Genomic DNA, 24,920 nt, shown 5'->3' on the forward strand with positions numbered 1-24,920 from the left:
TTTGAGAAATTTGTATGCTGTGACAAGTCACCAGCTTCACTTTCTCTTCTAGACCCACCTGGGTCCAGTGGCCAGAAGTTGATCAGGACTGGAGAAGGTGCTGTATATGTGGCAAGGAGGGTTAAGTGAATTACTCAAGGTCACCTAGCTAAGACATGTCTAAGTCCAGATTTGAGCAGCTAGATTGCACAGTGGGTAGTGCAGCAGCCCAAAGGAAGAACTGTGCTCAAATCTGGCCTCAGACACTAATTCTATATTGTCCATTTGTATATATTCTTAGAATTTTCTCACCAAGGAGTTTCCTATATCAATAAAAATCATAATTCAAGTCCTTATCATTCTTAAAACACAAGACAAACTAGAAGCTACATTTCCATCGGACCTTTTCTTTGTAGTCTAGCTTTCGCTTTGTGAATGCAAAAAGATTCTGTTGTTTAAGAGACCAACTCCAAATACAAAGAGAAAAAAATCAGATAGAATAGCATAATGTTATAAATCCCCAGAGTTTAGGGAATGGTAGTTGGGGGTAGGGGCAAATTTTTAAGAAGAAACACATTTGATTTTCAATCATACTACTGAAAGTCTAATAACTTCATGAGAAAAATCTGGATAACTAATCACTTCATAAAAATTGAATGTAAATCTAAGAATTTGTGTAATATTGTGTTAAGAGACAGAGTATAGGATTGGGAAGTCAAAAGATCTGGATTTGTTTTAGCTCTTCTTCTGAATAGCTTTGGGACCTGTGGCAAGTAACAACTTCCATTTCTTCATCTACAAACATAATAGTGAATAATCTAGATAATCCACACAAGTAATTCAAATATATACATGAAGATTGTATCAAAATCCCACTGCAGTTTTTATTGATATTTTATTTTTCCAAATATATATTATGAAAGTTTTTCAATATTCATCAATATGCATGTGTATATTTTTAAGTTAAAAGATTTTTGTCCACCATCCCTTCCTACTCCCCTCCCCTTGGTGGCAAACAGTCAAGCTAATATTGTGCCTACAAATTTGTGTTAAACATGTTTACAGATTAGTCATTTTGGAATAAGGAATTAAGATTAAGGGCAAGAATACAGAAGAGATATTCTTTACAAAGTGTTCATCACATTATGAAAAGTAATTTTTTTGCTTTGTTCTCAGTGCAGTTTTAACCCTTAATAGACACACCCAAACACACAGACACACAAACACACACATATATGTTTTTCCAATTACATTTTTATTTATTTTCATCCACATGCACATGTATATCCCTAAATTACAAAATTTCCTTCCACCCTTCCTTTGCACTCTCTTCCCGTCAGTGGGGAACAATTAGGTTAGCATCATACATGCATATTTTGTTAAATATGTTTCAAATTAATAGTTTTCAGGATGAGGAATTAGGATTAAGGGAAAGAGATACATAAGAAATAATTTTTATAAAGTGTTCATCAGATCCAGAAGGGTTGGGGTTTTTTGTGTATGTTTTGTTTTTCTTCCTCTGGATGGGGATAATATAGTCCATAGTCAGTCTAATACAATTGTCCTAGCACTCTAGAGTGCTGAGAGGAGCTGCCTCTATCAAGGATGTTTATCTCACAATGTTGTTGTTGATGTGCACATTGTTCTCTTGGTTCTACTCCTTTCATTAAACATCAGATCTTGTAAGTCATTCCATGCTTCTCTAGAGTCCAACCATTTATGGTTTCTTATAGAACAATAATATTCCATAGTATTCCCAAACCCTAATCTGTTTAGCCATTCCCCAATTGATGGGCATCCCTTCAACTTTCAATTCTTTGCCACTACAAAAAGAGCTGTGAATATGTTGGAACATATAGGACTTATCCCTTTTTTTATAATTTCTTCTGGACATAGACCTAGAATTGGAATTGTTAGGTCAAAGGATATGATCAGTTTTATTGCTCATTGGTCATAGTTCCATTTTGCTCTCCAGAATGAATAGATCCATTCACAAATCCACCAATAATGCATCAATGTCTCAGTCCTCCTATAGCCTCTCCAACATTGATCATCTTCACTTTTTCTCATCTTGACTAATCTAATAGGTGTGAGATGATGCCTCATTGTTTTAATTTGCATTTCTCTAATCAATAAGGATTTGGAGCATTTTTTCACATGATTATATATAACTTTAATTTCTGCATTTTAAAACTATCTGATCATATCCTTTGACCATTTATCAATTGGCAAATGACTTGTGATCTTATAAATTTGATGCAATTCTCTATATAATTTAGAAATGAGACCTTTATCAGAACTCCTAATTGTGAAGATTGTTTCCCAGCTTTCTGCTTTCCTTCCAATTTTGACAGCATTGATTCCATTAGTGAAAAAACTTTTTAATTTCATGTATTAAAATCATTCTTTTGCAGTTTACAATGTGCTCTAATTCTTTTTTGGTCATAAATTTAACCCTTTTCCCTAGATCAAATATATGGAGCATTTTCTAGTCTATTAATTTATCTATTGTATCAATCTTTATGTCTAAATGCTGTGCCCATTTTGACTGTATTTTGGAATAGGGTGAGAGATGTGGATCTATGTCTAGTTTTTGCCACACTATTCCTTGGTTTTCCCAACAGTACCTGTCAAATAGTGAATTCCTATGCCAGAAGCTGATGTCTTTGGTTTTCTCAAATAGTAGATTGCTATAGTCATTTGCTGCAGTTTCCTTTGAAACTGATCCATTACTCTATTGCTTAACCAGTATCAGGCAGTCTCAATGACTGCTACCCCATAGTACAGTCCCCAATCTGATAGAGCTGGGCCATGTTCTTTCACATTTTTTTTGTCATCAGTTCCCTTGCTATTCTTACCCTCCTGTCACTCCAGATGAATTCTGTTATTATTTTCTCCAGTTCAGTAAAGCAGTTATTTGGTAGTTTGAATGGTATGGCACTGAATAAGTAATTTAATTTGGGTAGAATTGTCATTTTTTATTATATTAGCTTGAACTAACCATGAGCATTTGGTATTTTTCCTATCATTTAGCTTTGACTTTATTTGGGCGAGGAGTGCTTTATCATTATGTTCGTACAGTTTCTGGGTTTGTCTTAGGAGGTAGATTTCCAAGTATTTAAGGTTGTCTATATTTTTTAAATGGAATTTCTCTTTCTATCTCATGCTCCTGGGATTTTTTGTTTATATATAGAAGTGATGATGATTTATGTGGTTTTATTTTATATCCTTAAGATTTTTGCATCAATATTCATTAGGCAAATTGGATTATACTTTTCTTTGTCTATTTTGTTTATGCCTGCTTTAGGTATTAGTACCATGTTAGTGTCATAAAAAGAATTTGCTTGAACTCCTTTCCCTCTTATTTTTTAAAATAGTTTAGGTAGAACAGGAATTAATTGTTCTTTAAATGTTTGGTAGAATTCACCTGTAAATCCATCTGCACCTGGACACTTTTTATTAGGGAAGTTAATGATCATTTCTTAAATTTCTTTTTCTGGAATTGGGTTATTTAAGAGATTTATTTTCCTCCTGTTAATCTGGACAGTTTGAATTTCTGTAAATATTTATCAGTTTCATTCAAGGTATCCAATTTATTGGCATACAGTTCTACAAAGTAGCTCCAAATTATCTCATTAAGTTCTTTTTCATTGGTGGTTAGTTTACCATTTTCATTTTTATTACTGGCAATTCGGCTATGTTCTTTCTTTTTTTAAATCAGATTAACTGAAGGTTTGTTTATGTTATTGGCTTTTTTTCATGAAACTAACTCAGTTTTATTTATGAGATCAATACTTTTCTTCCTTTCAATTTATTAATCTCTCTCTTGATTTTCAGAATTTCTAATTTTTTATTTAATTAGGGATGCTTAATTTGTTCTCTTTCTAGCTTTTTTTAGTTGCATACCCATGCCATTGATCTCCTCTTTCTCTTTTTTATACATATAGGTATTTAGAGATATAAAGTTAACACTCAAGACTGCCTTGGCTATATCCCATAAATTTTGGTATGATGTCTCATTATTATCTTTTTCTTGGATATAACTTGATTATTTCTATTATTTACTGTTTCATCCATCTATTATTTAAGATAAAGTTGATGAATTTCCAATTAGTACTTAGTTTATCTTTCTATGATCCTTTATGATATGTATTTTTGTTTGTATCATGGCCTGTGAAGTATGTTTTTATAATCTCTGCGTTTCTGCCTTTGATTATAAAGTTTTTGTGCCCTAGTACATGGTCAGTTTTGGTGTAGGAGTCACATACATATGTGTACATATATATGTATACATATAAACATATATGCTTGCATGAATGAATATAATTTCATTGTCCACATATGTTTTATATGAATGTCTTAGATATATATGTATATATATATGAATAAACAATATTTGAGAACTGTTTATATATCATATGACTAATGATTTACAAAATTGTTGTTCATTGATGATTTGGAACACAGAATATATAAATTTGTATATGTCTGCATTTATATGTGTCTTATATGTAAATTGGATATATGTGTAATATATGTATGTGTTTAGTATCTGCACTCTCTTGTATTTGCATGTTTATGTTTGTAGATTCAGATTACATGGTATGGGCAAAATTATGAATGAACAGAAATCATTCAAATGGTCAGTCATATGATGATCTGAGTTAGAATTTGAAATTACTAGTACACAGAATTCAACAGCTAAATGCCTAAATCATTTTGAGTTTACTTCTTGTTTAGTGGCACACTGAATTTAGTGGCACAATTCATTTCTATTTTGTTTTTACTTTCATCTCCTCACCTAAAAAAGGATACATTTGTGCTACATGAACTTGAAGATGCTGTACAATTAAACACCTATGATCTTAGGTCTCTTCTAACTATGTTTTTATCGAATAGCAAATATAGTTATGGTATTTTAAAAATGTTATTTTTGTTTTGGCAATGTCTGTATTTTGTAATATTCTCCTCAACTCTTTTCCTATGTCCCTCAAATACCAGCAGTTACAATAAAGGAAAAATTATAAAAAATGTCAAAACCTTTAATAAACACAAGAAAAAGGTCTGATGATCACTTCCACACTCTCTCACCTCTGGCAAAGAAGATGAGATTAACAAAGCAAAGTCCCTTTTCTTATCTCTTTTTTGAGACAAGTTCAGTTGTTATAATTTTGCAAAATTCATTTCACTTTTTATGTTGATGTTCTTCATTCTGTTTATATTGTCTACACCTTCATGTATATTGTTTTAAAGATTCAATTCATTTCATTTTTTATTAGTTGATATAAATCTATTACACTTGTCTGTATTGATGGGTCCAGTACAAAAGTATGTTTATGTAACATCAACTGGGACCTCATTTTTAAAAATTTTTTTATATAATATGTATGTTTAACATATTTACAAATTAGTTGTTTTCTGTATGAGCAATTAGGACTAAGGGGGGAAAAGAAAGAAAATCATGACAGAGGGAAAAAAAATAAGAAAAAATGTTCACAATCTGTATGTGTTTTTTGGTTTTGTTTTACTTTGATTTTCTTCCTATGGATAACAGTTCTTCCTAACAGGTTGTCCTCCCTCTCTGTTCTTCTGATGGGATTTGCATTCATTGTGGTTGATCAACTCACAAAGTTGTATTAATGTGAACAATGTTCCACTGCTTCCCCTCCCTTTGCTCAGTTTCAGTTTCTCTAATTCATGCCACGCCTCTCTAGAGTCCAACCATGCATGACTTCTTATTGAACAATAGTACTCCAAAACATTCATATACCACAAATTGTTCAGCCATTCCTCAATTGATGGAAATTTCCTCCATTTCCTATTCTTTGCCACCACACTCAAGGCTGCTATGAATATTTTTGTACAAGTTATGTTTTTACCCTTGATCTCTTCAGGGTAAAGTAGTTATTTGGTAGTATGAGTGGTATGGCACTAAGTAATTTAATTTGGGTAGAATTATCATTTTTATTATATTAGCTCAACCTAACCATGAACATTTGACATTTTTCTAATTATTTAGTTTTGACTTTATTTGGGTGAGGAGAGCTTTATAATTTTGTTCATACAGTTTCTGGGGTTATCTTGGGAGCTACATTCTCAAGTATTTAATGTTGTCTACAGTTACTTTTTTTTGCAAGGCAAATGTGGTTAAGTGGCTTGCCCAAGGCCACACAGCTAGGTAATTATTAAGTGTCTGAGACTGGATTTAAACCCAGGTACTCCTGACTCCAAGGCTGGTGCTTTATCCACTATACCACCTAGCCGCCCCTACAGTTATTTTAAATGGAACTTCTCTTTCTATCTCTTGCTCTTGGGCTTTGTTGCTCATATATAAAAATGTTGATGATTTATGTAGATTTATTTTATATTCTACAATTTTGCTGAATATGATAATTGTTTCAATTACTTTTTTCTTTTTAATTTACAATTTTATTTATTTACACATTACTAAAATAGTCTTGTTGTAAGAGTAAAGCTAATCCCCCACCCCCACAAAATTTTTTTAAAAAATCATGAGAAATAAAACTAAAAAAAGAAAAAATGTGCTTCAGTCTGTGTTCCAGTGTCTCTGGGATGGATCACATTCTTTATCATAAGTTCATCAGGGAAGTTACTTCCATATTTTTCCAGAGTTGGTGTTGCTGATTGTAATTCCCTCCATCCATTACTCTCCCCTCCTATTTAGTATATTTTCTTCTCTCCTTTCATTCTTTAAAAGTATGTTATGGGGCACCCGAGTGGCCCAGGAGACCTCAAACCTCCATCCCATTCAAGAGACACAACCATCTCTCCAACTCCTGCCTCATGGTCTTGACAGGCCACTCAATTCTACCACCTTGCAAAAAGTAGAAAAAGACAATGTGTTATATCTATCTTCTCCCATGATCCCCCCTCCCCTCCCCATCTCCTTTTTCCTATCCCCTTTCTCTCCTTTTTCATCTAGATTTCTATACCCTTTTAAGTTTGTCTGTTGTTTCCTCTGTGAGTTATTTCTTCTTTTGTTGTAGTTTTTGCAAGGCAGTAGGATTAAGTGACTTGCCCAAGGTCACACAGCTAGGCAATTATTAACTGTCTGTGGCCAGATTTGAACTCAGGTATTCCTGACTCCAGGGCGAGTTCTCTATCCACTGCCCCATCCAACTGTCCCTTCTCTGAGCCATTTCTGATGACAATGAAGGCGCCCTCATTCCCACTCACCTTGACCCTTTCCATACCATTGCGAAAGCTATTTCTTGACTCTTGTACATGAAATATCTTAGTCTACCCTCCTACCCTACCCTTCCTCTCCTTTCCCTTTCTCTCATTACATTCCATTTTTGTATCCATTTTCACAATATATTATACCTTCAAATTCAGCTTCCTTCTGTGCCTTGTCTATATATGCTCCTTCTAACTGCTCTAATAAATGAGAAGGTTCATATGAGTATTATCAATATCTTCTTCCCATTCAGGAATACCCATAGTTCTTCATCATTAAATCCATCATAACTTACCCTTCTCATTTACCCTCTCTATGTTTCACCTAAGTCCTGTACTTGAAGACCAAACTTTCTGTTCATCAGCAGGAATATTGAAATTCCCCATCTTTTCTCCCCGGAAGACAATGTTCTGTTTTACTGGGTAGTTGATTCTCAGATGCATTCCAAGTTCTTTTGCCTTCCAGAATATTGCATTCCAAGCCATATGAGCCTTTAATGTGGATGCTGCTAAATCATGTGTAATACTGGCTGTAGTTCTATGATATTTGAATCATTTCCTTCTGGCCAGTTATAATATTTTCTCTTTTAATATAGAGTTCTGAAATTTCGCTATGATATTCCTGGGGTTTGTTTTTTTGAATCTCTTTCAGAAGGAGTTTGGTGGATTCTCCCAATTTCTATTTTACCCTCTGCTTCTAGATTATTAGGGCAATGTTCCTGTAGAAATTCTTTAAAAGTGAAGTCAAGGCTCTTTTCCTGATGATGACTTTCAGGTAGCCCAATAATTTTTATTTTTATTTTGTTTTTATTTTATTTTATTTTATTTTATTGTTAGGTTTTTGCAAGGTAGTTGGGGTTAAGTGGCTTGCCCAAGGCCACACGGCTAGGTAATTATTAAATGACTGAGATCTGATTTGAACCAGGTACTCCTGACTCCAGGGCTGGTGCTTTATCCACGGTGCCACCTAGCTGCCCCCAATAATTTTTAAATTGTCTCTTTTCAATCTGTTTTTCCAGATCAGTTGCTTTTTTCAATGAGATATTTCATATTTTCTTTCAGTTTTTCATTCTTTTGATATTTTTTATTGTGTCTTGATTCATCACAACATCATCAGGTTGCTTTAGCTCCATTCGACATTTGAAGGAATTATTTTCTTCAGAGAACTCTCTTATCTCCTTTTCCATCTTGCCAATTCTCCTTTTCAAGGTATTCCTTTCCTCATTAATGTTATCAATTGCTTTTTCTAGTTGACCCAAACTGTTTTTGTACTTTTTTTATTATTTTTGAATTTTACATTTTTCCCCCCTAACTTGATTCCCTCCCCTCACCCCACCATAGAAGGCAGTCTGATAGTCTTTACATTGTTTCCATACTATACATTCTTCAAAGTTGAATGTATTGAGAGAGAAATCATATCCTTAAGCAAAAAAATATGATAGCAAAATTATGTAATAAGATATCTTTTAAAATAATTATTGTCTTTGGTCTTTGTCTAAACTCCACAATTATTTCTTTGGATATAGATGGTATTCTCCAACACAGCTACCCTAAAATTGTCTCTGATGGTTTCAACTGAAGAAATGCACAAGTCCATTAAAGTTGATCACCACCACCACATAGCTGTTAGGGTATAAATGTTCTTCTGGTCATGCTCCTCTTGCTCAGTATCAGTTCATGGAAATCCTTCCAGGCTTCTCTGAATTCCCATCCTTCCTGGTTTCTAATAGAACAATAGTGTTCTGAATATACATATACCACAATTTATTTAGCCATTCCCTAATAGATTGACATTCACTCAATTTCCAAACTTCTTGCCACCACAAACAAGGCTGCTATGAATATTTTTACCATTGATATTTTGACCCTTTTCATGAACTCTTCAGTGCATAGACTCAGTAGTGGTATTGCTTGATCAAAAGGTAAGTACATTTTTAGTACCCTTTGGGCATAATCCCAAATTACTTTTTAGAAAGGCTGGATGAGTTCACAGCTCCACCAACAATGCATTAGTGTCCCAGATTTCCCACATCCCTTCCAATATTTGATCATTGTCCTTTTTGGTCATATTGAACAGTGTGAGGGGTATGTGGTGGTACCTCAGAGATGTTCTAATCAATAATGATTTAGAGCAGTTTTTCATATAGCTATGGGTCACTTTGATTTCCTCATCTGTAAATTGTCTCTGCATATCCTTTGACCATTTGTCAATTGGAGAATGACTTGGTTTTTTTTTTTTAACAATTTGATTCAGTTCTCTATATATTTTAGAAATGAATCCTTTCTCAGAAATACTAGTTCTAAAATTGTTCCCTAATTAACAAATTTCCTTTGATCTTGGTTACAGTGGTTTTTGCCAAATTGGTTTTTTAACATGTTGTTTTCTTCAGAAATTTTTTTGGATCTCCTTGACTATATCATTTCTCCTCCCAAGTTTTCCTCTATCTATCTTACTTGATTTTCAGAATCTTTTTTGAACTCTACCATAGTTTAACCCAACTCCATTTTTGGACTTTCTCATCTTCTGCGTGTATGCTTTGATCCTCCATGGGACCAAAGTAATTGTCAATGTTCAGGTTCCTTTTTTTTATCTATTTACTCATTTGTCCAACCTGTGCCCTGCTTTTGTGCTGCATCCTGAGCTTTTGAGTATTATTGGGACATCTCCCACAAGTATATCAGTTACTTCATGTTCTTACGAGGGGGGCTCTGACTGCTCTCCTGGCCTGTGTTTTGGTCTGTAGATGACCATAAGCACATTCTCTGCCTTGAATCTTTGAGGAGGGTCCCTACTCTATGACACTGGGTGGCCCCAGGCTGCAACCATGATTTGAACATGATCAAGACACTTCAGTGGTCTCCCCCTACTCTCTTGCCTTCCATGGCATGAGCACTTTGGGAACAGCTGCTGGGGGTCTCTTGGGCAAAATAACTCTCAATTATGTTTTTAATTTCCTCATCATTGGTGGTGAATTCACACTTTTTTTGCTGACTTTCTTATTTCTTTTTTTAGATCAAATTAATTAAAAATTTATATATTTCATTGTTTTATTTTCAAAAAATTCAGTTTTATTCATTAGGACAATGGTTTTCTTGCTTTTAATTTTACTACTCTCTTCCTCTATTTTCAGAATTTCTAATTTGGCATTTAACTGGAGATCTTCAGTTCGTTCTTTTGCTAGCTTTTTTAGTTGTTTCCCAATTTATTCATCTTCTCTGTATTTTATTCATATAAGCATTTAGAGACACAAAATTTCCCCTAAAACTGTCTTTTGATGCATCCCATAAATTTTGGTATGATGTCTCATTGTCATTTTCTTCATCCTTCTATTCTTTAGAGAATGTTCTAAACTTCCTCACAGACTTACCATGTCATCACAAATGAGAATCTCTCTTCATCAAATGAAATAAGGTCATTTGCTGGAAACAGCATCTTCTTCCTTTGCTATCTCCCATCATGTCTTCCTTCACTCAGATCGCTGAAGAAGAGATCTGTTCCTTCTTTGCCAAAGCTAATCCTTCTACAATTCACATGATCCTATTCTTTTCTGTCTTATTCAGTAGATTTTCCATACTATTACCTTCTTTCTATCAATACACTCTAAATTCTTTCTTCCTTTTGGATCTGTTTCTTTTCTCACAATGCATTCAATTTTGATCTATACATATTATAGATGCAATTGTAAAGATTTTATCATTCTGCGTTCTGTTGTAATCCCATATGTACAAAAATTTTCATTCATGTCTTTTCCAGGCTTTTCTGAAATCCCATCCCTCTTTTTTATTATAGAAAAATAGTGTTCTATCATATACATATACCACAATTTGTTCAACCATGTCCCAATTGATGGGCATCTCCTCTACTTCCAATTCTTTGCCTTTACAAAAAGTTGTTATGAAAATTTTTGTACATATGTGATTTTTACCCCTTTTTCAGAATTTCATCAAGATACAGACTCAGAAGTGGTATTGTTGGATCAAAGGGCATGAACATTTTTATTGTCCTTTGGGCATAATGACAAATTGCTCTCCAGAAAGGTTGGATCCATTCACAAATCCACTAACAAAGTATTAGTGTCCCAGATTTTCCACATACCTGCCAACATTGATCATTATCCTTTCTGGTCATATTAATCAATCTGAGAAGTTTGAAGTGGTACCCCACAGATGCTTTAATTTGCATTTGTTAATCAATTATGATTTAGAGCCATTTTTCTTTTTTATATTAATATTTTATTTGTTTTCCAATTACATAAAATGGCAGTTTCTACCAATCAATTTTTGACACATTCTTCAGTTTACAATTTTTTTTTATCCCTCTCTCCCTTCCCTGCCCCTTACAACAGAATGCAGGATGATATAGTCTTTACAATTGCATCTATGATATTCATAGATCAAAATTGAATGCATTGTGAGAAAAGAAACAAGTCCAAATGGAAGAAGGAAAATATTGGAGACAGCAAAATTATATAATACATAAATTCCAGAAGCACTCTTATCCTGTGGATATCTTCATGTGATCTTGCGTTGAGCAACTGCTTTTGTTAAAAGCAATTTTTATCTTAGGAAAATTCTATGATTGGTTCAGCATTCTGTGCCAAACATCACCTTCATTGTTCTCACCTAGTCTCTGCTCCTTACAATGACATAGTATATTATATATCGATGCTTGTTGTGAGGGTACATTCACAAAGTTTTATTGCATTTAGAAAAATAGAAGACAGTGCTGTTTTTAAGAAGGAAATGAGATGCATAAATCTTCAGTAATAAGGGACCATCACTGTTACTATTTTCAGCTCCATTTCTTTCTGGGCCTCTGTGCTGTGTCTGATAATCTGTGCCTATTCTATTACCAAAGTCACCAAGAATTATAAACTTGTTCTCTTTTACTACACTGATGATAAGGGTCTCCAGGTCTTCATAAATTTACTCTTTGACCTCATAAAGGTTTGTCATGGTGGGGGAGCATATGCATAGAAGATGATGACATGGAACTTTCTTGCAAGGAGCAGTCACATTGTCATTAGTCTGTAATTCTCTGCATTTGATAGGCATAAAAACTTGTTGAATAGATTGTTTTGATTGCAAAATATAGACCTGCTTCACAGCCCTTACACCAGAAAAACATGTATTTTGCTCTGATTTTGATAATGCAGCCTTGATTTGCTTCCCTTTTTTCACTCAGGAATGCTATCTGCGTATGATAACTACTGAGTTCTCTCAAACAAAAGCTATTTATCTGTCAGATCTACTGGATTTTCTGTTGCCCATAAGTGTATGCAGATTGCATGTACTAATTGTAAGTGAAATCATTTATGAAGATTAAAGGTTTTGTATTTCTATTTTGACTATAGGATGGGATACCACCCACAATGACAAGCAGGCCAGGGTTGGGAAATACAGATTATTTTTAGGTTATCTTTTTTAGCCCCTTCCTTATTACAGGAGATGAGAAGTACAATACTTTAAAAAGGCTGCTCAGACATCCTGAGGACCGAAAAATCTACTGCTGCTTCAGTCCAGTAAGAAGATAACACATTAACCATTTAGGGTTGTGATTATGGCTCCTAGTGTATATGCATTTGCTGTGTCATCATTTCCCTGTAGCAGCAGGTAGATGGAGTTGGTCTCAGTGGATCTTGGCATCTCAGAGGTAAAACTAAGGTCTAAGCACTCTACAATGCCTGCTTCAGTCATCTTCATCTCCATTGGAACAAATTGTTCTCACCTGACAATTCCACAGTGAAATGTCTTGACATGGTTTGGGTAAACACTCTCCTAACACATCTATGGAATTGAGACTCCTTGAACATCCTTAACCTGGTTTAATCTTTCTGGAACAACCCGACAACTCTAGGGTGGGAATGACACCACTTATAAAACAGAAACAAATAGAAAAATGGTTTAGAAATCAGAATCAAAAATACCGCTTACAAGAAAAACATTTGAAAAATAAAAACACACAGAATTAAAGGGCTGAAGAAGACTTTATTATGATTCACCTTATTTAAAAAAGATAGCTGTAGGGGGCAGCTAGGCGGCACAGTGGACAGAGCACAAGCCCTGGAATCAGGAGAACCTGAGTTCAAATTTGTCCTCAGACACTTAATTGCCTGCCTAGGTTACCTTGAGAACTTCATTGCTTTAAATAAAATTATAAAGATAATAAAATAATATTAATGCTAAATATATAGACACCAAATTACTTAGTATTCACACTCTTTAAGGATAAAAGTAAATGAGTTACATGAGAATAGGCAATAAATTATGGTAACAAACAACTTAATTTTCTCCATTCATAACTAGATAAATTTACCATTAAACAAATTAAAAGAAGCTATGAAAGTTAATAGAATTCTAGAAAAGTTGAATATAATTTAACTATGAAAAACTGAATGAGAACAGAAAGGAGTATATATTTTTATCAACTGGATACAGCACATTCACAAAAATTATATAGTATTATGGCATGAAACATCTCAAAATGCAGAAAAGCAAAAATATTGAAAGATCTCTTTTCAGGCAATTTCAGAAAATGTTTTGTAGAGGAGCAACATTTTTTCTGGGATTCAGAAGTCCCAGTTTCTGGCCATAGTCCTTTTAGCAACTGCTCTAAGCAGTCTTAAGAACATTATTTAATTTCACTGATTGTCTCATCAATAAAAAGAAGGTTTAAGGTTAGTTGTTCTCTAAGTTTCTTTCCAAATCATGCAAAAAATATCAGTGAAAAGCAGGCAAATGTAGATACAAAATCAATTAGTCAAGAAACAAATCAGAAAAGCAATTATTAATTTCATTAAAAAGAATGACAACAATATGAAAACATTAAAAAATATGTAGGATATATTCCTTCTCTAAATGCAGACTTCTATAAAAATATAAATAAATCAATAAATTGGGCATATAATTAAAAATTGAAATAAGAAAAAAATTAAAATTTTTAATTAAGTAACAAAATTGAATCTTAAAAATCAGGTAAAAATCAAAAGTTAAATAATGAACTAAAACAATTAAGAGTTGATTTTATGGGGGTAGCTAGGTAGTGCAGTGAATAGAGTACCTGCCCTGGAGTCAGGAGGTCCTTAGTTCAAATCCAGCCTCAGAAACTTACTTAGTCACAAGTCACTTAACCCCATTGCCTTCCAAAAAAAAAAAACCCATAAAAATTTTTTTTTTAAAAAGAGTTGATTTCATAAAAAACAATGAGAGATAAAGAAATAGTTAATTTGATTTTTAAAAGAGAAAAAGTCCTTTAAAAATAGAAAGAGTGACTATACCACTAATAATGATGAAATCAATGCAATTAATAGGAATTATTTTACCCAACTATATGTTAAAAAAATCTGACAATCTAAGTGAAATGAATATAAAAAATAAATTTCTCAGCTTTACAGAAAAAGAAATGAACTATTTAAACCTATCTATGAAAAACCTATAAATGAAATCATGAGAAAAAAATCCCTAATATGAGAGGGATTTGAATGTGTTTTTCATGAAACATTTAAAGAACAACTATATAATTTCAAAAAATAATCAGAATAATCAAAGCAACTGATGATGCTAGAAATTTTATAAGATATACAAAAGTAGATCATATTACCTACAGAACATTATATCTTAATTTTATGTCTAGAACTTATCATCTGTTAAATGACTGGAAGAAATTATATTATCATTGGAACCTTTTCTTCTCTTTTCTATCTGCTATGATGACTTTCCTCCTACCTTTTCTTAAAGAAAAAGTACTTCGTAATCATACCCCATTTCAATTCTCTCCAAACCAACACTGGTATAAAAAAAAAATTTGCAGCTCAAGTTGTGCAAGACAGCTATTATTTGGGGAATTAGTCTTCTTCAAGAATGAAGGACAGAGGCGGCTAGGTGGCACAGTGGATAGAGCACCAGCCCTGGAGTCAGGAGTATCTGAGTTCAAATCTGGCCTCAGACATTTAATAATTCCCTAGCTGTGTGGCCTTGGGCAAGCCACTTAACCACATTTGCCTTGCAAAAAAAAAAAAAAAAAAAAAAAACTAAAAAAAAAAGAAAAAAGAATGAAGGACAAATATCATCTGGGGAATACAGAGTTTATGCGTGAAATATCTCTAGAGAAATAATGTTCTGAGTTCTAGAGTAACAGTATTCTGGGAGTCAGAAGACCCATATTCTGGCCATAGATCTTTTAGCAAGTGCTCTAGAAAGTCTTAAAAACATTATTTAATTTCAATAGTTGTCTCATCATTAAAAAGAAGCCTTAAGGTTAGTTGATTTCCAAATTTCCTTCTGATTGCAAAAATTTATAATTTTATTTGCATGGCTATGTATGTGTTAGAATCATTCTTATGATTAGGCCCTTCTGTTATGCATGCTCTCAGAAAATTTTGCAATATAACTTTTTTCTTCATCTAAATTTATATGCTGATAACAAAGATCTCACTTATCTTTGATAATTGTAAGCAAATCATTGATCTTGTCATAAAAGTTTGATGATAATTTGAATAAGAGAAAAATATTAGTTTACTTTAGACTATCAGTTCTCCATACACACAAAAATGAATGTGCAAAGAATAGAGTACTGCTTTTAGTCACTCTAAATATGTTTACCAATAATTTCATGTGATTCCCATTCTCTAATTTTATATAGGAGAGTATAAAAGAAGAACATGAGCAACTTTTCAAAGACTATTTCAGGATCACAAATTTCTCACTGACAGCTTTTAAGTAATTAATTTACTCGATGTATTTTTGAATGCACTCCTAATTTTAAAGGTAAATGCTGATTCAAATTCCTAAAAGACCAGCTGAAATGTCTTATTAAAATCAGGTAACATATGTTATTTCTAGGAAGATAATTTTGTCTCTTCTCTGGAGTAAAGTTGACCATATGAAGGAATATCTAATGTGATCTAGAAATCAAGCAGATGCTTGATACCTGATTGATTAAAATTAGGCCTATTCCCCTATGTATTTTAACAGAGTCTCAAAATATAATACAATTATAGAAAGTACCAATACATTCAATTAATCTATATTGCCCAAATCTACAAAGGTCAGTTATTTTTTAATGGGGTTAAGTGGCTTGCCCAAGGCCACAGAGATAGATAATTATCAAGTGTCTGAGAGCAGATTTGAACCCAGGTACTCCTGACTCCAGGGCCGGTGCTTCATCCACTGTGCCACTTAGCCATCCCCAAAGCTGAGTTTTGACTTAAAGAGGGAAGAGTCAAGATGCTAGAGAAAAGTCAAAAAGTTGCCTGAGTTCTTCCCAGTTTGCTTCAGAAACAATGGTAAATCATGTCTCTAGATGGATTCTGGAACATCAGAAGTAATGAGATGGATTGCTACAATTTTCCTGCTATATATATCTTAAAAGGATTCAGGAAAAGTCTGTCTTACTTGGATAAAAGAGGAGCATAGTCCAGCATGGGAAAGTGAAGGCAAGGGGCGGCTAGGTGGCATAGTGCATAAAGCACTGGCCCTGGAGTCAGGAGTACCTGGGTTCAAATCCAGCCTCAGACACTTAATAATTACCTACCTAGCTGTGTGGCCTTGGGCAAGCCACCTAACCCCATTTGCCTTGCAAAAATCTAAAAAAAAAAAAAAAAGTGAAGGCAAGCCAATCTGAAACAGTAATAAAACTAGAAATCAAATGATTGTTTCTACAGAAGATGAAAAAACTTTTGATAAAAACAGTACTTATTCCTATTAAAACACTCTAGAGCATGGGAATAAATGGAGTTTTCCTTAAAATGTCAAACAATATCTATCTAAAACTGACAGCAAGCATTATAGAGGATCTAATGGGGATAAACTAAGAGTAATCCCATTAAGATCTGGGGTGAAACAAGGGTGCCTGTGATCACACTATTATTTAATATTGTCCTAGCAATCTTAGCTTCTGCATTGAAAAGAAAAAGAAATTGAAGGAATTAGAATAGGCAAGGAAAAACCCGAACTATCACTTTTTGAAGTGATGAAGAGAAATGATGATATTCTTAGAGAATCCTGGAGAATCAATTTAAAAATTACTTGGAACAATTAAAACCTTTAACAAGTTGCAGGATATCAAATAAAACCCACATAAATCATCAGCAATTATAAACAAAGCCCAAGAGCAAGTGATAGAAGGAAAAAATCCATTAAAAATCTGTGGGCAATAAAATAAATTTGGAGCTTACTTGTCAAGACAAACCAAGGAACTATATGAATACAGTTACAAAATATTTTTCACACAAAGAAAATCACATCTAAACAACTGGAAATATATCCATTGATCATGAATAGGCTGTACTAATATAATAAAAATATAGTTGGACATAAATTAATCACTTATTCAGGGTAATTCCTATCAACTACCAATAATTTATTATAGAGCTAGAACAGATGATAATAAAATTCATCAGGAAAAACAAAAGGTCAGGAATAACAGAGGAATTAATGGAAATGCAAAGGAAGGTGGTCTAGCCATATCAAAACTAAAATTATATTGGAAAGTGGCAATCAGCAAAACTATTTAATCCTGACTAAGTAGAGCACTGAATCAATGGAATATATTAAATATAAAAGAGCCCGTATCAAATGACTATAATAAACCACAATTTGACTTAAAAAAGCAACAGCAACAAAACAAAACTCCAGCTTCTGGGAAAAGAACACACTGACTGACAAAAAATGAAAACTGGAAAATAATGAGGCAAAATTAGGCATAAACCAACATCTTAAATCATTTTCCAAGATAATGCTGAAATATGTATGTAATTAAGACATAAATTGTGATTCCATTAACCCATTAAGAAAATAAAGAATTACCTGTCAGATCTATGGAGAGGGGAAGAATTTAAGATCAAACAACAGAGAGAAATAAAAGATTATGAAATGAAAAATGGAGAATGTTGATTACATTAAAAGAAAAATGGTTTACACAAATAAAACCAATGCCACCAAGATTAGAAGGAAAGCCAAAAGCTGAGAAATAAATTTTACAGGCAATATCTCAGATAGTGGTTCAAGAAGACAAGTCATTCCCCAAATGATAAATGGTAAAAGAATATGAAAAAGTAATTTCAAATAAAGAAATCAAAGATATTTATTGTCATATGAAAAATTCTCTAAATCACTATTAATTCAGGAAATGAAAATTAAACCATTTTGAGATGCCACCCCACATTTTCAGATTGGATAATATGACAGAAAAGGGAAATGACAACTGTTGGGCAAAATGTGGGAAACTTGGACACTAGTGCAATGGTGGTGGAATTGTGAACTGATTCAACATTTAGAGATAATCCCAAAGGGCTCTAAAACTATTCTTAACCTTTGATCCAGCAATATCCCTACTAAGTCAGCTTTTCAAAGAGATCAAAATAAAGGGGAAATGAAACACTTGTTAAAAATCTATTTGTAACAACAGTACTTCTGTTGTGGCAAGGAACTGGAAATTGAGGGAATGTCCCAAATGGAGAATGGCTGAAGAAGTTCTGGCATATGAAGGTAATTGGAATGCTATTCTGTTAAAAAAAAAAAAAAAAAAAAAACTGATGAGCTATTCTAGAAAAACTGATAAGCAGAAAGGTTTCAGAAAATCCTGATTTTACATGAACTAATGCTGACTGAAATGAGCAGAACCAGGAAAAAACATTGTGTGATGATTCAGTAAGATAGACTTAGCTCTTCTAAGCAATGTAGTGATTAAAGACAGTTCTAAAAGACTTGGTTGGAAAATACCATTCACATCCAAGGGATGGGGGGACCTATGAAATCTGAATACAGATCAAAGCTCATCATTTTCATGTTTCTTTTCTATTTTTATTTCTTGTAATTTCCACTTTTGTTCTAATTCTTCTTTTACATCATGACTAAAATGGAAATTGATGATGATTCTGTATTGATAACCTATATTGTTTGCTGTATTGGGGAGGGGGTAGTGAAGAGAGGGTGGAAGATCATCTAATAAAAATAAATTTTGGGCAGACGTGGCCTTCTGGTCATGGAGTAGGATGGATCTGGAGGACATGAGCAGGTACACCAGCCCGGTGAACCCCACCGTGTTCCCGCACCTCACCGTGGTGCTGCTAGCCATAGGCATGTTCTTCACCGCCTGGTTCTTCCTCTACGATGTCACGTCCACCAAGTACACGTGTGAGATCTACAAGGAGTTGCTCATCTCGCTCGTGGCCTCGATCTTCTTGGGTTTCAGGGTCCTCTTCCTGCTGCTCTGGGTAGGCATCTACGTGTGACCACCGCGGCCCTGCATGCCACGACCACGGCGACCACCCGCCAGTGCCCAGGGCCTGCTCCCGTCCCCTCCGTTTTTCTATTCTTGTCAGACACAGCTTTCTACTGATTTCTAATAAATGGAGGCACCTTGGCCTGAGTGAATGAAAAAATAAATAAATTTTGAAAATTATCTCTATCACTGGAAAAAAATTAAAACTTAAAGTAAATAGTTTAATGCATCAATATGGTATGGATATACCTCTTATACTTAAAAATTATGCTAATTGGACAAAATATCTGGTAGGCATTACTCCATGAAAAGAAGGTCAGGAACATTAAATGTAAGAGAACAAGTCATCTCCCCTTTCTCCAAGATCAGCTCAGTCATGCAAGGAAAGAACAATATCCAATAAATGATCACTCTCTGATGAAAATCATGCACGTAGTAATACTTGATTCAAAAACAAAAATAAAATATGCTTTATTTTGTGTGACTCCCTTCTACTACCCTACTTTTTATTGTTACTTTATTTTTTCAATTACATGTTATAAAAAATTTTCAACATTCATCCACTTTTATATAGTTTTCTATCACCCTCCTTCCCTTGACCTTCCCCTCAGTGGTGAACAGTCTAGTAAAAGTTATATTTGTTCATTGGTGCTTAATACATTTACATATTAGTAATTTTGTGTAAGCAATTAGGGCTAAGTATGAAGAAAGAAAATCATGAGATGGGAAGGAATATGATAACAGATTTTTTTTTAAATGAACATAGAATCAATACAAATTCTGTGGGTTCTATTTTTGTTTTGTTTCATTTTGCTTTCAATTGGATGTGGAAGGATTTGTCCATAATAGATCTCTCAGGGTTGTCTAAGATCTCTGAATGCTGAGAGGAGTTTTATCCAACAAAGTTTTTCAACTCACAATGTTTTTGTTAATGTGTACAATGTTCTTTCGGTTCTGCTCCATTCATTCAGCATCAATTCTTGTAATTTGTTCCATGCTTCTCTAGAGTCCAACCATTCATAGTTTCTTATAGGAATAATAATGCTTGATAACATTCATATACCATAGCTTATTCAGTCATTCTTCCATTGGTGGACTTCTCCTCAATTTATAATTCTTTGTTACAACAAAAAAAAAGCAACTATAAATATTTTAGATCATGTGGGGCTTTTTCCATTTTTAAATAATTTTGTTTGGGGATGGCTAGGTGGCACAGTGGATAGAGCACCAGCCCTGCAGTCAGGAGTACCTGAGCTCAAATCTGACCTCAGACACTTAATAATTACCTAGCTGTGTGTCCTTGGGCAAGCCATTTAACCCCATTTGCTTTGCAAAAACCTAAAAAAAACCCCACAACAATAATAACAATTTCATTTGAATATTGAACTAATTTTGATGTTTCTGAGTCAAAGGCTATGATCAGTTTTATTACTCTTTGGTCACAGTTCCATATTGCTTTCCAAAATGGTTGAATTAGTGCACAACTCCAAAAACAATGCAAAAAAATATCAATTTTCTAAGATCTTCAACATATTTCATTTTCCCTTTTAACCATCTTAGTCAATCTGATAAGAGGATGGTAAAGCTGTCTTAATTTGTATTTCTCTAATCAATGATGATTTGAGTATTTTTCATATGACTATTTATAGCTTTAATTTCTTTGTTTGAAAACTGCCTGGTCATATCCTTTGACCATTTTTCAATTGAGGAAAGATTTGTCATTTCATAAATTTGATTCAACCTCTATATATTTTAGAAATAAGATATTTATCAGAACCACTACCTAAGAAATTGCTTCCAACTTTCTATTTTCCATCAAATATTGGCTGGATTAGCGTAAAAACTTTTCAATTTCATATAATTAAAAAAACCAACCATTTTTTCTAGATTCATAAAATAGGTTTTTGGAAATTTTATTGATATGGTACTGAATAAATAATTTGATTTGGATAGAATTGTCATTTTTGTTTTATTTTCTCAGTCCAAACATGAACAATTTGCATTTTACCAGTTCTTGAGATCTGACTTTATTTTTTGTAAAAAAGTATTTTGGATCATTCAACCAAGAAGGCAGAGAGAAGCCAGGCATTATCCAAAGGTGTTCTGGCTTTCCCTCAGAACTAATATGAATCAAGCTTCTTAACAGAATTTGAATCCACAAAACCCAGAAAAAGTACTTAGCAGAAGAACATCTACCAACAAGATCTGCCTCAGGGGAGTGTGGATGAGCAGGCAGGGGAAAGAGCAGGGATTCAGCACAGGGGTGGTGGGGTGGTACCCACCTGAGAATAGCCATGGAAGCTTTGACTGTGTGAGCAGCAGGAGTGCTCCAGCTAGGCTGGAGGGAGAGTTCCAAAACAACAGGCTGAAGTGTTCCCAGCTTGTATGGAAGACCAGATCCAGGAGGTGTATATTTTCAGGGGAATCCCTATGGTACTAGGTGAGTTCTGTCTCCCCATCCCTTTGAAAGAAAGTGACTCTTCCAAACACAGTAACAATCCCCAGTCCCACTCCCTGCCCCAGGCTGAACTGAGGGCTCAAGATCTCTCTCAGTATTGAGTGAAGAATACAGAGATTAATGATATATAGCCTGAGGGCACAACCCACATTGTTCAAGGGAATCAAAGGTTCTTGAATAAGATATCCTGAAGTGCAAAGGAGCTTGGAATGTAGCCAAGAATTCACTAGCCAGAAAAAACTTAGCCTTCTCTTCCAGAGGAAAAGATGGACATTTAATGAAGTATGTGACTTCCAACTTTTCCTGATGAAAAGACCAGAAATTGATAGAAAATTTGAACTTTAAACAGGAGACTCAAGAGACACATGAAAAGGGGCAAAAAGGGGTAAAAATTCTATCCAGTAAGATGAAACTATATACCCACCTGGGAGAAAGATATAATCTCTTGTCAATTGTAACTCTGTTAGAGAGAATATACTTAGCCAGAAGTAACGAACATCCATGACTTGTCCATGACTGACAAAATGATTTACAAACAGAGATGAGAGAATGGAGGACTTTGAATGGGGTAAATAACATTACATAAAGAGGTAAAAGGACATATTGCAGCAGACAGGGAAAAGGGAGGAGGTGAAAATCCCCTGAATCACACTGTCATCATCATTGGAATTGGCTCAAGGAAGGATTAGCATACATCCACTCAAGTATTAAAAAGGGAAAGGAAGAGGTAGGAGGAAAAGAGGAATTAACAGAAGGAAGGGAAGGAAGAAGGATCAAAGGGAAAGAGGAAAGAAAAGGGAGGGGTTGGATATGAGGGCCAAACAAAAAGGATGTGGTATTCAGAAGAAAAATACTAGAGAATTTGAATAAAGTGGAAAAAGGGGGAAAAGACAGAGGGAAGAGGGTAATAAAGAGGGTAATAAAGAGTTAGTAATTACATCTTTGAATATGAATGGGATGACCTCTCCCATAAAACAGAAGTAAATAGCAGAGTGGATTAAAAACCAGAATCCTAAAATAGGCTGCTTACAAGAAATTCATTAGAAGCAGAGAGATACATCTATAGTAAAGATAAAAGGTTGAAACAGAATATATTTTACTTCAGCTGAAATGAAAAAGGCAGGGATAGCAATACTTATCTCATACAAAGCAACTGCAAAAATAGATCACATTAAAGGAGATAAAGAAGGAAACTATATTCTCCTAAAAGGTACCATAAACAATGAAGCAATTTCAATTCTAACTTTGTATACACCAAGTGGTATAGTAGCCAAACTCTTAGAGGAGAAGCTGAGTGAGCTCCAGGAAGACATAGACAGCAAAACCCTACTGGTGGGAGACCTCAATCTCCTGCTCTCAGATTTAGAAAAAGCTAACCATAAAATAAACAAGAAGGAAGTTAAGGAGGTAAATAGAAGGTTAGAGAACTTAGACATGACAGACCTTTAGAGAAAGCTGAATGGGGATAGAAAGGATTATACTTTTTTCCCATGGTACATGGCACTTACACAAAAATTGACCATGTTCTTGGCCATAAAAACCAAATAATCAAATGCAGAAAGGCAGAAATAGGGAATACATCCTTCTCAGATCATAATGCAATAAAAATCACATTCTGTAATGGGCCAGGGAGAGATAGACCTAAAATGAATTGAAAACTAAATAACCTCAATTTAAAGAATAAATGGAGCAAACAAAAACTTTAACAAAGAATTAATGATTTCATCCTAGATAAAGATAATAAAGAGACATAACTCCAGTCCATATGAGATACAGCCAAGGCAGTTGTCAGGGGATATAGTATAACTTGTTGGATTTTTTTAGGTTTTTGCAAGGCATTGGAGTTAAGTGGCTTGCCCATGACCATACAGCTAGGTAATTATTAAGTGTCTGAGACCAGATTTGAACTCAGGTACTTCCTGACTCCAGGGCCAATGCTCTATCCACTGTGCCACCTAGCTGCCCCTGGTGTATTATGTCTTTAAATGCTTAAATGAATGAAACTAAAAAAATTAGAGAAGAACAAATTTAAAACCCCCAAATAAATAACAAATTGGAAATACTAAAAATTAAAGGAGAAATTAATAAAATCTAAAGCAAGAAAACTATTGAATTAGTAAATAAAACCAAGAGTTGATTTTATGAAAAAAAACAATAAAATTGATAAACTCTTGGTTAATTTGATTTACAAAAAAGAAAATTGAAAACCAAATTACCAGTGTCTTAAATGAAAAAGGTGAACTCATAAGGAGGAAATTAAAGTAACAATGCAGAATTATTTTGCCCAACTGTATGCCAATAAATTTGAAAATCTAAGTGAAACGGATGAATATTTACAAAAATATAGAAGCTGCTCACTTTAAATGAAGAACTTAAATATTTAAATAAAACAATCTAAGGAAAAAGAAATTCAATAAATCATTATTGAACTCCCTAAAAAAAAATCTCCAGAGCCAGACAGATTCACAAGTGAATTCTATCACACACTTAAGGAACAATTGGTACCAATTCTATATAAATCCTGTGGTAAAATAGGATGGAACTCTGCCTAACTGTTTCTATGACACCAATATGGTGCTTATACCTAAACCAGGAAGAGTCAAAACCAAGAAAGAAAATTATAGATCTGTCTCCCTAATGAATATAGATGCAAAAATTTTAAATAAAATATTATCAAAGCAATTAAAGAAAGTCATCACTCGGATAATACACTGTTACAAAGCAGGATTTATTCCAGGAATGTAAGATTGATTCAGTATTAGTAAAACTGTAAGTTTAATTAACTATATCACTAACAAATCTATTAGAAATCATATGATTATATCAACAGATACTGAAAAAGTCTTTGACAAAATATAGCACCCATTCCTTCTAAAAACACTAGAAAGCATAGGACTAATTGGATTGTTTCTTAGAATAATAAGCAATATCTATTTGAAACCATCAACAAGCATGATATGCAATGGGGATAAGCTAGAGACATTCCCAATGAGATAAGAAGTGAAACAAGGATGCCTGTTATCACCACTACTATTCAATAGCTTGTTAGAAATGTTAGCTTCA

At 33.8% G+C, this 24,920-nt stretch overlaps 1 pseudogene; it reads left to right on the forward strand.

Moving 5' to 3' along the window:
• The first annotated feature begins 19,169 nt into the window (after positions 1–19,169).
• Positions 19,170–19,409, forward strand: LOC141493903 (dolichyl-diphosphooligosaccharide--protein glycosyltransferase subunit TMEM258 pseudogene; annotated as a pseudogene).
• Positions 19,410–24,920: the final 5,511 nt, after the last annotated feature.

This window comes from Macrotis lagotis, chromosome 7 (assembly GCF_037893015.1).
Source record: "Macrotis lagotis isolate mMagLag1 chromosome 7, bilby.v1.9.chrom.fasta, whole genome shotgun sequence".
Taxonomy (NCBI): Eukaryota; Metazoa; Chordata; class Mammalia; order Peramelemorphia; family Peramelidae; genus Macrotis; species Macrotis lagotis.